Source organism: Schistocerca piceifrons, chromosome 2, assembly GCF_021461385.2.
Source record: "Schistocerca piceifrons isolate TAMUIC-IGC-003096 chromosome 2, iqSchPice1.1, whole genome shotgun sequence".
In the NCBI taxonomy this organism is placed as follows: domain Eukaryota; kingdom Metazoa; phylum Arthropoda; class Insecta; order Orthoptera; family Acrididae; genus Schistocerca; species Schistocerca piceifrons.
In genome coordinates, this window is record NC_060139.1 from 508232100 (window position 1) to 508248081 (window position 15982).

Here is a 15982-nt window from a genome sequence, read left to right on the forward strand (position 1 = left end):
CTAAGGCCCACAATACATTGTCAAATACCATTGGCTAATCTTTTATACCAGCTATGACCATGCTCCAGCTTTTATAAAATATATAAGGACCACAGTATACCGTAAAATGTTTTATAAGAAACGTTTTATTAAAGATCTCCGACAAAGTTATTTCACAGCGTAATTTGGGTCAGAACACCCTCCTCACAGGCTCGATGTTGATAATAGTGTAAACATTGAGGAAGTTGAACGGAAGTATCTTCGAAGTCTTAGGCCCCCCCTCCCCCAAGCGATTTCATAACTTATCTACTACACAATTCGGTATAGTTTCTACTTGAAGAAATACTGTTTCCAAATATTTCATTACAGCAAAGCACGAATTGTTCGCTCGAGTCATTATACAACACTGGCTACCGTTATAATCAAAAACGACTTGCGACTTTGCAAACTAGAGCTGGAAAGAGGGAAAGAAACAGATCTTGCACATTCGATTCTCTCTTTGCAGATTATGGCCTAGTACCGTTTTACGTGTACGTGCCAGTGTTCGAGCAATTTTAGGACTGTTTCACCCTGTGACGTTACCTCCGTAGATTTAGCTAAAACGTGTGCGTTTAATTTAGAAACGTCTGAGTCCCGAAATCTTTGCGAAATTATAGTTCTCGAAAAAGACCTAGTAAGGCAGTAAGTAGCCTCTGGTCCTCCTCGGGCGTAACACTGTGTCCTTCATCACTGCTGACGATGACACGTTTGCAGTGAATGCACTGTCCGCGAGGCAAAGATTGAAAATGCGCAGTGTTTCTCCTCAGCTGCTTAGAGGTACTTCAAGGAAGCTAGCGGCACAAAATGAATATCCAAAACCACGCACATTACGGATTCGAAATTTCAAATAGGACATCACCGGTACTGGCGTCAAGTACTTTATTCAGATTGCGGCCAGTCACTTACCGTTGTCAGAGCTGCCTGGGTTTGCCGTGACGGCTCGTCGTCCTCACTTATCACTAATCAACACACACACGCGTCGGCGTCCTAGAAAAGCGAATAACTGCTGGCGTCCTTACACGTAAACATTGACACGCGACGCTCGTTGCGCGTCCGCTGCCCGAGCAGCAGCCTAGGAGGCAGCGGCGGTTTTCGTTCGACTACAGTGGCTCTCCCTCGGCACAGGACACGAGGCCGTTGTCTCCCCCACTATCAGCCACTCCGTCGCACCGCGCATGCGCAGTTGCTCCGGCGTCCCCGGCGCGGATGTCCGTCAGTGTACAAACAGCACTGAGATAGCTGTATGCGTTGTTTTCACACTTCAGAGTGCAGGGAACAGGTGAAAGCGTCATGTTAGTTAGATGGGCAGGTTAAGTCCTGTCTTTCCAGATTCAATGACGTCTCCACAGCAACTGCTGTAGTATTTAAACCAGTGGAAAAATGCTACTATCGGAGCATATAAATGCGAATACGTTCCTGTTCAAAAGATTCCGATTAAAAAGTGGGATACCCGCTGCCGCATTCTACCCTCCTCAAAAGCTTTCAAAATGTTCCCAAAAATCTTAGCATCGAACATATTCGCGCGTTTTTTAATATGCAACTCACCTCGAACTCCCACAACCTGCCCAAGTTGTAACTCACACCCATTAGTACATAGCTGTAAGTCGCTCATACCCATGCACTCTCAGTTGCTCTTTCTCGCTCACTCATTCAGTCCAACTCATTGTCATTATCTCTTTGTGTCTGTCTATCATTGTCTCCTGTGTCACACAGTCCCCTTCATTCTGTCCTACTACTATATACAGTCTCCTTTCACTGTCTCTGTCTCCGTCTTGCTCTCCCTTGCCGGTAATATCTCATTCTGTCCTTCCTACTGCTGCCATCTCTTTCAGCTGTCACTATTCCTCGCTGCCATTGTCACTAACTCTATCTCTCATTAGCACTGGCTCTCAGCTTTTTCTTATTCTTTATTCCTCACCCTCTGGCACTGTCTCCTTCACTGTTTTCCTAGTACTGTTCTTTCACTGTCAACTATGTTCCACTCTGTTTCTCTCACTCTCTTCCTTTATCTATTACTTTTCTGTCTTTTCGCCACTGCCACTGTCTTCTTCTCTCTCAGCATGCGCCAAAATTTTTGGGAAAACATTTTAAGGTGCTGAGGAAGGTAGAATGAGGCAGCTGGACCACTTTTTTCAGTCACAGTCTTTTAAATAAATAAGAACATATTTGAGCACCGACAGAAGCATTTTTCCGCTGGTTCCCTTTTTTTCCCTGCTGTAACAGTATGTGTAGCTCAAGCGAAAAGGGTAACTGTGAACCTCTGCATCTGGAAACGGATATAGATATCAAGAAAATTTTCAGGTTTGGACGAGATCGGGATCTTAGGAACAGATCGTAAAATTACAGCTATTTGCTGTTCCCAACTGTTTCGGAATACGCGGTTGGGTTTTGATACCCAAAAATAAGTTTTTGGGGCCTTTCTCAACAATGGTAAAGATTTTTTAAAACGGGGAGATATTTTTTTTAGATAATACCTAGAGAATGTACCATTACAATTAGAACAGTTTTCTGCGGTAAGCTATAAGGAAAGACGGGTAAATATATACAAGAACCAAGAGCGAACAATAAGGCTGGAAGACCAAAAACGAAGTGCTAGGATAAAAATGGGTATTGAATCTATACATCGAAGAATCAATTACGGAAATAAAAGAAACGTTCAAGAGTGTGGTTAAAATTCAAGGTGACAGTATGTCACTGATAAGATTCGCTGATGACATTGCTATCCTTGCTGATAGTAAAGAAGGATTACAGGGTCTGCTGAACGGAATGAACAACCTAATGAGTACATAATATGGACTGAGAGTAGATCGAAAAAAGATGAAAGTAATGCGAAGTAGCAGAAATGAAAACAGCGAGAAACTTAACATCACGACTGGTGATCACGAAGTAGATGAAGCTAAGGAAATGTGCTACGCTGGCAGTAAAATAAACCATTACGGACGGTGGAAGATGGACATAAAAAGCAGATTAGCACTGGCAAAAAGGGCATTCCTGACCAATAGAAGTCTGCTAGTATCAAATACAGACCGTAATTTGAAAGAGAAATTTCTGGAATGTACGTCTAGTGCTCAGCATTGCATGGTTGTGAAACAAGGACTGTGAGAAAATCAGAAAAGAAGAGATGTGAAGCATTTGAGGTGTGGTACTATTGAAGAATGTTGAAAATTAGGTGGGCTGTTAAGGTAAGGAATGAGGAGGTTCTCCGCAGAATTGACGAGGAAAGGAGTACATGGAAAACACTGACAAGAAGAAGGGACAGGATGATAGGACATCTGTCAAGACATCAAGGAATAACTTCCACGGTAATAGAAGCAGCTGTAGAAGGAAAAACTATAGAGGAAGACAGACTCAGAATAACTGAGGACATGAGTTCCAAGTGCTGCTCTGAGATGAATCCGTGGGGGGCCGTATCAAACCAGTCAGAAGACTTCTGTATCTTGGAAACGAATAAATATACCAAGCAAATTGTCAAGTTTGTTCGAGATCGGGGTCTTAGGAATACACTGTAAGAATTCCATCCATTTGCTATGCGTAGCCGTCTTGGAATCCTCAACTGGGTTTGTGGTTAAATAAAAAATCTTTTTGTGGCTTTTCTTGAGAAACCGCTCATGTACTAGTGATACGTCCATATGTCCCATCAAGCCTAGGATAGACAACATCAGAGACAAAAAGAACCAACCTCTTTGCTCCATTTGCCAAAGCAGGTGGAAGTGAGTAATATTCATACTTTGATCTTGGACTGTACGGTAGTGACCCGTAGATGGTCCAGGTGTTGGGTATGCAAATGGTCCCTAACCCGAGGTGTACCCGAAACGATTGATCATACCTTTTTATCACCAATAGAATCCGAGATATGAGCAACGTAAAATCCTGTTTTTATTCGTGGCGTTTTGGAACATATTAGGTACACATGCTGTCGGATGAACACCGATTAACTACGTGGCTTTGGCAGAAGTTGCATGTTTAAGCAGAGGTTTCCCACTAAAGTACAAACATATTGCAATATAGCACATCTCACCTGGCTGCGATGTACAGGGGTTAGACAAAAATATGGAGAGTCCGCGAAAAATACATGCTTGGAATAAATACAGTTGCTAGCGAAGGCTGCTGGTTGCACTATTATATCTGATCTAGAACGGAACCTGTGCAATATCCTCAATACGTTCCAAGTGTCAGTCGTGGTCAGTCAGAGTTCTACGTAGTTGTGAGTGCATTACGCCGGAGCTCAGTGCCTTCGGACGTGGGCAGATTATTGGTTTTCAGATGGTGGGTGCTTTCGTAAACTAGATAGCCAAAGTGTTTGGCATTTCAGGAGGCACTGCATCCAAGATTTATATCGCACCCACAGAAAGCGGAAAGCATCATTAGCCTAGTCACAACGTGGACGAAAATGTGTGGTGACTGGCCGTGACAGACGCCCACTGAGAAGGAGTGTCAAGACAAATAACGGAACGACAGCTGCAAAAGCCACTGCAGAACTGAATGTTGCATTCGCGAACCCTGTCAGCACCAAATAGACACGAAGCGAGTTCCATAAGCACTGGTGTGCAGGCAAGCTGGAACTCCAAAACCACTCCTCAGCGATGCAAATGCCTATAACAGCAAAACGTGGTGCCGGATCCGTAAAACCTGGACTATGGAACAATGGGAGAGGGTCATTTGATCGGATGAGTCTCACTGCACAGTGTTCCCAACTTCTGCTCAAGTTTACGACCCAGGAGTGAAAAAGGGCTGGGGTTCGGTGATGATTTGGACAGCTATTCCATGCGCCTCATGGTTACTCTGAAACATCGCATTAATGACAAGGATTATGTGACCATTGTGGGTGATCGGAAGCATTCCATGGCACAATCTTTGTTCCCCGATGGTGAAACTGTGTTCCAAGCCGCCAATGTCCCTTGTCATACAGTTCGCGTCGTCCATGACTGCTTTTGTGGGCACGAGGATGAACTGTCGCATCTCCCCTGGCCACCATCGTGACCAGACCTCAATAATATTTAGCCTTCGTGGTCTACTTTGGAGAGAAGGGTACATGATCGCTACCGATCTCCAGCATCGTTGCCTGAATTTGCTACTATTTTGCAGGCAGTATGGTATAAGATTCCCTTCCAAGCCGTACGGGACCTGTATTTATCCATTCAGAGACGTCTGGAAGTACTTTTGAGAGCCAAAGGGTTTCCTACACGTTATTAGGTGTTTTCGGTGTTTCTGTGTTTTGTCCACTCCTAGTAAGTCTTTCTGTTTAGTAGCTTTATACATTATTTTCGTTATATTTTTCGTGTAATTATTTATTATTACCGTGCAGGCAAAACAAAAGAAAAATTCGGAGTAGGTATTAAAATCCATGGCGAAGAAATAAAAACTTTAACGTTCGCCGATGACATTGTAACTCTGTCAGAGACAGCAAAGGACTTGGAAGAGCAGTTGAACGGAATGGACAGTGTCTTGAAAGGAGGATATAACATGAGCATCAACAAAAGCAAAACGAGGATAATGGAATGTAGTCGAGTTAACTCGGGTGATGCTGAAGGAGTTAGATTAGGAAATGAGACACTTAAAGTAGTAAAGGAGTTTTGCTATTTGGGGAGCAAAATAACTGATGATGGTCGAAGTAGAGAGGATATAAAATGTAGACTGGCAATGGCAAGGAAAGCGTTTCTGAAGAAGAGAAATTTGTTAACATCGAGTATTGATTTAAGTGTCAGGAAGTCGTTTCTGAAAGTATTTGTATGGAGTGTAGCCATGTATGGAAGTGAAACATGGACGATAAATAGTTTGGACAAGAAGAGAATAGAAGCTTTCGAAATGTGGTGCTACAGAAGAATGCTGAAGATTAGATGGGTAGATCACATAACTAATGAGAAGGTATTGAATAGAATTGGGGAGAAGAGGAGTTTGTGGCACAACTTGACTAGAAGAAAGGATCCGTTGGTATGACATGTTCTGAGGCATCAAGGGATCACCAGTTTAGTACTGGAGGGCAGCGTGGAGGGTAAAAATCGTAGAGGGAGACCAAGAGATGAATACACTAAGCAGATTCAGAAGGATGTAGGTTGCAGTACGTACTGGGAGATGAAACAGCTTGCACAGGATAGAGTAGCATGGAGAGCTGCATCAAACGAGTCTCAGGACTGAAGACCACAACAACAACAACCGCGTAGGCGCTCACATGAGCCATTTCATCTTTGCCACCGTCTCATTTTCACTTGTCTCTAAGTGAAGAGAGCTTACCTAATTTGTCGTCTTCTGGTAGCTGTGGCTCTGAACGGACGCAGAGACAGGCGCGCTTACCTGTTTGTACCATGTACGCAAATGTCCTGTTCCGAACTCCACTACTTCGCACTATATTTAACTTCAACCTATTTATTCCTCTTTTGCAATTTTCTAACCTACCTGCTTGATTATGGGCTCTAACATTCCTCGATCCGATCCAAAGAATGCCAGTTTTGTTTCTCCTGAAGACGACATCCTCCTTAGTGGCCCCCGTCCAGTAAGGCGAATGGGAACTCTTTACCTCCGGAATATTTTACCCTAGATGATACCATCACAATTAACAATACAGTAGAGCTGCAAGCCCTCAGTAAAAATTACGGCTGTAGTTTCCCCTTGCTTTCGGCCGTTTGCAGAACCAGCACAGCAAGACTGTTTTGGTTGATGCCACAGGACCAGATCAGTCAATTATCCAGACTGTTGCCCCTGCAACTACTGAAAGGGTTGCTGCGCCTCTTCAGGAACCACACGTTTGTCTGGCCTTCCAACAGATACCCCTCCGCCAGCCGAAGTGGCCGTGCGGTTAAAGGCGCTGCAGTCTGGAACGGCAAGACCGCTACGGTCGCAGGTTCGAATCCTGCCTCGGGCATGGATGTTTGTGATGTCCTTAGGTTAGTTAGGTTCAACTAGTTCTAAGTTCCAGGGGACTAATGACCTCAGCAGTTGAGTCCCATAGTGCTCAGAGCCATTTGAGCTATACCCCTCCGTTGTGGTTGCACCTACAGTACGGCTACCTGTATCGTTGAGGCACGCAAGCCTCCCTACCGACGGCAAAGCCTCCTGTTCATGTTCTAACATTCCGCGTGGTTTCTGTCTGTTCTAAGTCGTGTCTCCCTACCACTTTCGCGCATCGACGCTCTGAACGTGTTTTTTAGGGAATTGACTAGTTTGAACCAGGGACCTGCTGCTGGTAAGGAGACGCCAGACCACACATGACATGTAGAGTTCAGAAGAGTTCAGTGAGACTAGCGATGATATAACCAAATACTTAATGATTTCAGCGTCAGCTCCACTGCACTCCCTGTAAAAGAATCTTAATACTAACTAAATTTAGTGGAAGGGGTTCAAGGCTTTCCTATTTTTAGTTACCTGGTAAAATAACGTCGGAAAAGCAGTTAAGTTTACCATTGGAAATTTTATTCTACTCACAAAACATTGTTTATAAATTGCACTATTGATAAAAGGAAATATTGTAATACAGGATGATAAAGACCAACTGCGTTCAACAAAAATGTGGACGAATATTCCCTGAATGGGTTTCCAAGTTCTACAATGGATCGAAGGATGACCTATGCCATATCACATCTATAATCTAGATTAAAGTTAAGTTTCATAAAAGAGAAAACTATCAAAATGGTCTACAGTGACCCTCAATTATCTTTAATTACTTATTTAACTTGTCGTAAAGTACAGTGGCTGATGTGGCTTCTCAATAATTATATAACAGAAAATCATCGCGTTTCAGATTTTTACTTCACGTAGCAAATGTGAATACCATGAGCTTTAATTGACGATCGACACTAGTATTACGCAAAACGGGGATGTAACAGATGAGACTTCTGCAGTTCTGAGTGAAGCCTTATGCGCTCAAAAATGCGGCATCACGTGCGTTCATTACCTTGTCGGTGTTCGTCAGGGGGCGGCGGCCGGCGCAGTTCCGCTCACCTCGCCGTCTCGGAAGTAACTCTCTCCTAACTTCTCCTTACTACAATTTACCGAAGTTGGTTTAAAAAAACTATCTGGCTGTGTTTTCATCAACCAATCAGGGTCTCAATGTTAACCTTAAGCTCCGCCTACAAAAATTCTGTCTATCCAATGAGAAACGTTATACTTTTCGTGGTGGGGCAATGTTTTTAAAGTTTGCAACGTAACAGAGACGCGAAAAAGTCTCACGCTAAAACTTGCAGCCGGTGTGGTCCTTTTAGCGTTATCGTAAGATCTATACTGTTCTTCTGGAGGGCTCTATCTTTTAACATGGGCTGGGGGGTGGTCCTAATGTAACAGAGACGCGAAAAAAACTCACGCTAAAAACTTGCGGGTGGTGTGGTCGTAGCGGTTAGCTGGCGAAGTGAGTGTCTGTCCCTTATCGTAGGGCCTGTCAGCTTAACACGGTTCTGCTCTCGGCTTCTGTTCTCGTTTCTCCCCTCGGAACTGCATCTGTCTCACGGTGGGAAGGTATGACATGCATTTAGGCATTCTTGTGTTAGTCTGTGGTATTCCATTTGCTCACTCGTTACTCGTATTACTATGTCACTATTTATTCGGTGCTATGTGACATACTACTGGATTTGCTTATCATTTCAGGGTTCTCATGGAAGGTGTTGGATTTGCCTGACACTTTACAATGTTACTATGGCTGATACAAGTTACTCTGTTCCGAGACACAAATTTCGTGAGATGCACGCATATTTACAATTTTTTAAAAATTTAGTGTATTTTTTGCATGGCGCCGAATACGACGTAAGTCCACAATGCGCTTGTTTACAACAGAACTCTTTGCGCTGCCAGTAACGAATCTTCCAGTTTGAGGGACAATATTACAGGTCAAGTGAATACATGGTTAAAAATACAAATTCAGATAGGAATAATGCAGGAATAGGTTTAATAATCAATAAGAAAACAGGAACGCGGGAAGCTACTATGGAAAGTATAGTGAACGCATTATCGTAGCCAACAAAGACACTAAGGCTGCACTCACCACAGGACTACAAGTTTATATGCCAACTAGCTCCGCAGATAATTAAGAGAGTGAAGAAATGTACGATGAGATGAACGAAATTATTCAGATAGTAACGAGAGACAAAAATTTAATTGTGATAGAGAACTGGAATTCGATAGTAGGAAAAGGAAAAGAAAGAAAAGTAATAAGTAAATATGGACTGGGGAAAGGAATGAAAGAGCAAGCCGCCTGGTAGAATTACACACAGAGCATAATTTGACAAACGCCAAAACTTGATTTAAGAACATGACATAAGGCTGTATACGTGGAAGAGACCTGCATACACCGGAATGTTTCCGATTGATTATATCATAGTAAGACAGAGATTTCGGAACCAGATTTTAAATTGTAAGACATTTTCAGGGGCAGATGTGGACTCCGAGTATAATTTATCGCTTATGAACTGTAGATTAAAACTGAATAAATTGCAAAAAGGTAGGAAATTAAGGAGATGAAACCTGGATGAGTTGAAAGAATCAGAGAGCTAGCAGAAATCCTTGAATAACACAAGATACTGAATTTAATTGATGAAAGGAGAAAATATAAAATGCAGCAAGACAAGCAGGCGAAAGGTAGTACGAATGCCTGAAAAATGAGACTGGTAGGAAGTGGAAAATGGCTAAGCAGGAGTGGCTAGAGGACAAATGACAAGATACAGAGCATATATCAGTATGAGAGAAATAGACACCACCTACATGAAAATAAAGAGGCCATTGGAGAAAAAAGAAAGAGCTGTATGAATATCAGGTGCTCAGATGGAAAACCAGTCCTAAGCAAACAAGGGAAGCTGAAAGATGAGCTTGTTTACCGCGAGTACATTACTTTTCAAAAAAGAAAGTGCACTTCAGTCAATTTACGCGAGCATTTCTTTCAAATTCGTTATAGCACACAGACACGTTGACTTTGTGATATTTGATCTATTACGACAGCTATTTTTAAGTTCTGCTCTGCATCATTAGGTGATTTCGTGTTTCACACAGTCCACTACAGCCTCATAGAGGTTCGCTACATTAATCTGTACACATGCGACCGTATGCACTACAAATACACTACTGGCCATTAAAATTGCTACACCACGAAGATGACGCGCTACAGACGCGAAATTTAACCGACAGGAACAAGATGCTGTGATATGCAAATGATTAGGTTTTCAGAGTATTCGCCGGCCGCTGATGGCCGAGTGGTTTCTAGGCGCATCAGTCTGGAACCGCGCGACCGCTACGGTCGCAGGTTCGAATCCTGCTTCGGTCATGGATGTGTGTGATGTCCATAGGTTAGTTAGGTTTAAGTAGTTCTTAGTTCTAGGAGACTGATGACCTGAGATGTTAAGTCTCATAGTGCTCAGAGCCATTTGAACCGTTTTTTTTTTTTTTTTTTTTTCAGAGCATTCACAGAAGGTTGGCGCCGGTGGCGACACATACAACGTGCTAACATGAGGAAAGTTTCCAACCGATTTCTCATACACAAACAGCAGTTGACCGGCGTTGCCTCTTGAAACGTTGCTGTGATGCCTCGTGTAAGGAGGAGAAATGCGTACCATCACGTTTCCGACTTTGATAAAGGTCGGATTGTAGCCTATCGCGATTGCAGTTTATCGTATCGCGACATTGCTGCTCGTGTTGGCCGAGATGCGATGACTGTTAGCAGAATATGGAATCGGTGGGTTCAGGAGGACAATATGGAACACAGTGCTGGATCCCAACGGCCTCGTATCACTAGCAGTCGAGATGACAGGCAACGTATCCGCAAGGCTGTAACGGATCGTGCAGCCACGTCTCGATCCCTGAGTCAACAGATTGGGACATTAGCAAGACAACAACCATCTGCACAAACAGTTCAAATGGGTTCAAATGGCTCTGAGCACTATGGGACTCAACTGCTGAAGTCATTAGTCCCCTAGAACTTAGAACTAGTTAAACCTAACTAACCTAAGGACATCACAAACACCCATGCCCGAGGCAGGATTCGAACCTGCGACCATAGCGGTCTTGCGGTTCCAGACTGCAGCGCCTTCAACCGCACGCCCACTTCGGCCGGCCACAAACAGTTCGACGGCGTTTGTAGCAGCATGGACTATCAGCTCGGAGACCATGGCAGCGGTCACCTTTGACACTGCATCACAGACAGGAGCGCTTGCGATGGTGTACTAAACGACGAGCCTGGGTGCACGAATGGCAAAACGTCATTTTTTCGGATGAATCCAGTTTCTGTTTACATCATCATGATGGTCGCATCCGTGTTTGGCGACATCGCGGTGAACGTACATTGGAAGCGTGTATTCGTCATCGCCATACTGTCGTGTCACCTGGCGTGATGGCATGGGGTGCCATTGTTTACAAGCCTCGGTCACCTCTTGTTCGCATTGACGGCACTTTGAACAGTGGACGTTACATTTCAGATGTGTTACGACCCGTGGCTCTACCCTTCATTCGATCCCTGCGAAACCCTACATTTCAGCAGGATAATGCACGACCGCATGTTGTATGTCCTGTACGGGCCTTTCTGGATACAGAAAATGTTCGACTGCTTCCCTGGCCAGCACATTCTCCAGAACTCTCACCAATTGAAAACGTCTGGTCAATGGTGGCCGAGCAACTAGCTCATCAAAATACGCCAGTCATTACTCTTGATGAACTGTGGTACCGTGTTGAAGCTGCATGGGCAGCTGTACATGTACACGCCATCCAAACTCTGTTTGACTCAATACCCAGGCGTATCAAGGCCGTTGTTATTACGGCCAGAGGTGGTTGTTCTGGGTACTGATTTCTCAGGATCTATGCACCCAAATTGCGTGAAAATGTAATCACATGTCAGTTGTAGCATAATTTATTTGTCCAATTAATACCCGTTTATATCTGCATTTCTTCTTGGTGTAGCAATTTTAATGGCCAGTAGTATATGTTCCAAAAGCTGCGCATAAAAACGAGATTTTTCTGGGGCTCATGCCTCGGGCTCTATTTGTGAGAGAAAGGTAGGATCAAGTGTTTTGGATAGCCCCTGGGCTAGGGACAGTTTGCATAGCCAACTGAAGGTTCGTCTTACTGTAAATGCCCTACAGCACGGGATCAAAGTTAGAATCTTACACACTGCGTCCAGCTTGGGCAAATGGAGCGAATGGACTGGTTCTTTATATGTTAGATGGGATCTACAGAGTGCCTTAAAGGAGTTATGGAGCCATCATTTAGTTCATGAGTGGTTCTTGAGATAATCCGAAAAAAGCGTTTTTCTCCATTTTTTCGCCGTTAGCGTCGGATATCTAAATAACTGACCGCAGCAAATTTCTCATCTTTTAACGATACAATCTCTAGGCAATTAGCTAGACGTTGCATCTTAACGTCTTCAAAAACTTTATCCATTCTTGGGAGACACTCCATAAACATGGTTTCTGGGTACCAAATCCGAGTCGCGGATTCTAAGACGGTTATTCACTGCGAAGAGTTGAAATTTTTACAACCTTGAAATTTTTCTTGATATCTTTATCTCTTTCCGAGATACAAAGATTCTAAGTTACCTTAATTGTACACGTAAAAGAAGGCGTAATATCTGGTGTGAGGAGAAAACGTCGCTCATGAAAGTGACGTATCACGGATGAATAAGCTGTTAAATGTCTTTGTTGCCAACGGCCTTGCCGCAGTGGTAACACCGGTGAGATGGGTGACCATCTGGTCTGCCGTTTGCTGTTGGCAAGCGGGGTGCACTCAGCACTTGTGAGGCAAACTGAGGAGCTACTTGATTGAAAAGTGGCGGCTCCGGTCTCGGAAACTGACATAAGGCCGGGAGAGCGGTGTGCTGACCACATGCCCCTCCATATCCGCATCCAGTGACGATTGTGGGCTGAGGATGAGACGGCGGCCGGTCGGTACCGTAGGGCCTTCATGGCCTGTTCGGGAGGAGTTTAGTTTAAATGTCTTCGTTAACATCAGAAGTGGACTGGGGACCGCATGTTGTAGTACTGAAGAACATGCAAAATTTTTGTTCGCTTAAAATCCCGTCTGAGGTGTAAAATTACTTTTGCGTCATTTCAATTTCACGTAAATATCTATCAAAGTCTTGCTGACCCATAAATTGCTTTTCGTAAGAGTGAGATGCACTGCTGTAGCAGGAAAAAGAAGGGAATCGGTGGATAAATGCTCCTTTCGGAGCACAAAAAAAGAATATGCTATTGTTTAAAAAAGCACTGACGAAAAAGTTGGGTGTCAGCTGCTTCATTCTACGTTTCTCGACATTTATAAAAAGTTCCCCAAATATTTTGGTGTGTGAACATATTCGCGCTTTTTTATGCTGAGAGAAGGAGACCGTGGCAGTAGGAAAGAGAAAGAAAAGTGATAAATACTGGAAAATAGTAGGTATGATATAGAAAGAGGGATGGGGACAATTGGAGTATGAGAGAAACAGGGGAACGGTGGAAGAAAATTGACTGTGACACAAGAGTACTAGGAAAAGGCTGAAGGAGATAGTGCCAGTAGAAGAGGAATTAAGGAGAAATTGGGAGTGGGTGAGAGCCAGTGATGATGAGAGACAGAGTAGATGACAATAACAACGAGGAAGAAAGAGATAGGACAATAAGAAGAGACAGCAGCAGTGGTAACAGCAGTTGGTTGGAGGTCCGAATGTTTTTCGTGGTCTGCACCTGAACTTTACCTGTGATGTACAGGCTGTGTTTGGTGGTTCTACATGGCTGACCTTGGCTGTTGTTTGGGGCAATCATGCTGATTATGGTGGCCTTGAAGCTTTTCCAGATGCATTTGGTAGTGATGAGAGAAGACAGTAGTAACAGGGCAGAACGAAGGAGCAATGTCTGTGAAATGGGGGTCAGTCACATGTAGACACAAATAGATAATTTTAATGAGGGGGGCTGAATGAGTGAGCGAGAATGGGCAAGTGAGAGTGGTTTCGTATGAGAGACTTACAATTATGGACTAGTGAGTGTGGGCGAATTACTGTTAGGGGTGCTTCTGGGAGTGAGAGATGAGTTGCGTATTAAAAGGAGCGCGAATATATTCGCAAGCCAACATTTTTGGAGGATTTTTAAAGGTGCTGAGGAGGGTAGAATGAGGCAGCTGGTACCTGAGTTTCCAGTCAGTATCTTTAAAAGGAGCATATTCGCCTTTTTTGTGCTCCGATAGCAGCATTTTTACGCTGGTAAGGAATGAACGAGCAAGATTTTCGATCATGTTCGAAAAGGTGTGAAATGATTCGGGTACCATTTAATTTTATTAAATTAACAACTATTAGGCCATCAGGCACAGGATGACCACTATCTTCGCTGCGTAGATTTAACGAACCACAAAGCTTCGCTGACATTATTGATTCGATGTCTAAGTGCGGTGATGGTTGTAGACTTCTCTGTGTCGAAGGGTGAAAGTCGTCCTACTCGGACTGGACGACATATATGTCAGTACTCTGCAGACTACAGGGAAGTGCACGGCAGAGCGTACATTCCACTGTACCACGAATTACAGTTCTTTCTAGTTCCGTTCGTGTAAAGAGCGCTGGAAAACATGCTGTTCAAATGACTCTACGCGCGTTACGGGTTGCAATATATTCTTAGATTCCTCGACTAATATTGGTCCTTGAAATTTTGTAATTAGGCTTTCTCAGGGTGGTTGGCGTATATTTTCAAGCGATTGCCTGTTAAGATTTTTCACCATTTCTGTGACATTCACTCGTAATTCGAACAAACCTGCCGGCCACGGTGGACGAGCGGTTCTAGGCGCTTCAGTCCGGAACCGCGCAACTGCTACGGTCGTAGGTTCGAATCCTGCCTCGAGCATCGATGTGTGTGATGTCCTTAGGTTAGTTAGGTTTAAGTAGTTCTAAATTGTAGGGGACTGATGACCTCAGAAGTTAAGTCTCATAATGCTCAGAGCCATTTGAACCTTTTTTTTTTTTTTTTTTTTTTCTTTGAACAAACCTGTCAAACACGTCAAACTGGTGACCAGTCGTGCTGCCCTCCTCTGTATGCGATCAATATACGTTAGTCTATATGATATGGGTTCCACACACTTTAGCAACATTCCACGATAGGTCAGTCACACGAAACTAATCTCCCTTGTAGACTGTAAACAAAGTTTAAATAAAAATTCCATGCAAAAACAGTAACACATTATCTATATCTATATAAATACTTTACAAATAACAGCTGTTTAGTGCATGGCGAAGGGTACCTACCATTGTGCTACATATTAAAATTTCTTCCATTCCACCCGCGTTTGGAACGTGGATAGAATGTTTCACCCCTTTGTGTGCACTGAAATGATTCTAACTCTTGTCCATCCTACGTGAGAGATACATGCAAGGTTGTAATTTATTCTTAAAAACTTCCCTTAAGACTGCATCTTGAAAATTAGTAAGTAGGCTTTTGGGTGAAAATTGGAGTCTGTCTTAAAGGGGCTGCCATTATATGTATTCTGACACTTCGGCGATGCACTTCATTAAGTCAAACAAACCTGCGATTATTTGTTCTATCAGTTTCTTTATCAGTTCAGTATCTTCATTTATTCCTATGCGGTATAGGTCCCACACATCTGCGTAATATTCTAAGGTGGATTGCACAAGTAAGCAATCTCCTTTGCAGACACTGTATTTTCCCAGTGTCCTACCAGTGAACCAAAGTGTGCCACTTGCTTTACTTACGACTAGTCCTAAGTGACTGTACATTTCATGTCCCTACAAATTACTACACACAAGTATTTGTATGAGTTGACTGATTCCAGTTGTGACTCACTAATACTGTAGTCACAGCGTATTAAGTTTTATTTGTTTTGTTACGCACACATTTTTATTTTTACGAACAACTACAGGAAGTTGCCGATCTTTGAACCACAGTGCAGACAGTATCTTCTTTTCTTTTCTCTTTCCCCCCGTATGTAAGCTGAATTCGCTTGCTCTCTTCAGTTTCTAAATTCGGGTGAATATGATGAAGTACTGAACGGATTTTGATGAGATTTTGACTAATACATACAATAAATAATT

At 43.3% G+C, this 15982-nt stretch overlaps 1 protein-coding gene across 3 annotated transcripts in view; it reads right to left on the reverse strand.

Annotated features, from left to right (window-relative positions):
• LOC124777967 (pleckstrin homology-like domain family B member 1) overlaps positions 1 to 1111 on the reverse strand; it is a 1066194-nt gene extending 1065083 nt beyond the window's left edge. For all 3 annotated transcript variants that reach the window (XM_047253529.1, XM_047253528.1, XM_047253527.1), the window contains exon 1: positions 925 to 1111. The gene's annotated coding sequence lies outside the window, so the exon portion shown is untranslated. The remainder of the gene's footprint in view (positions 1 to 924) is intronic.
• Positions 1112 to 15982: the final 14871 nt, after the last annotated feature.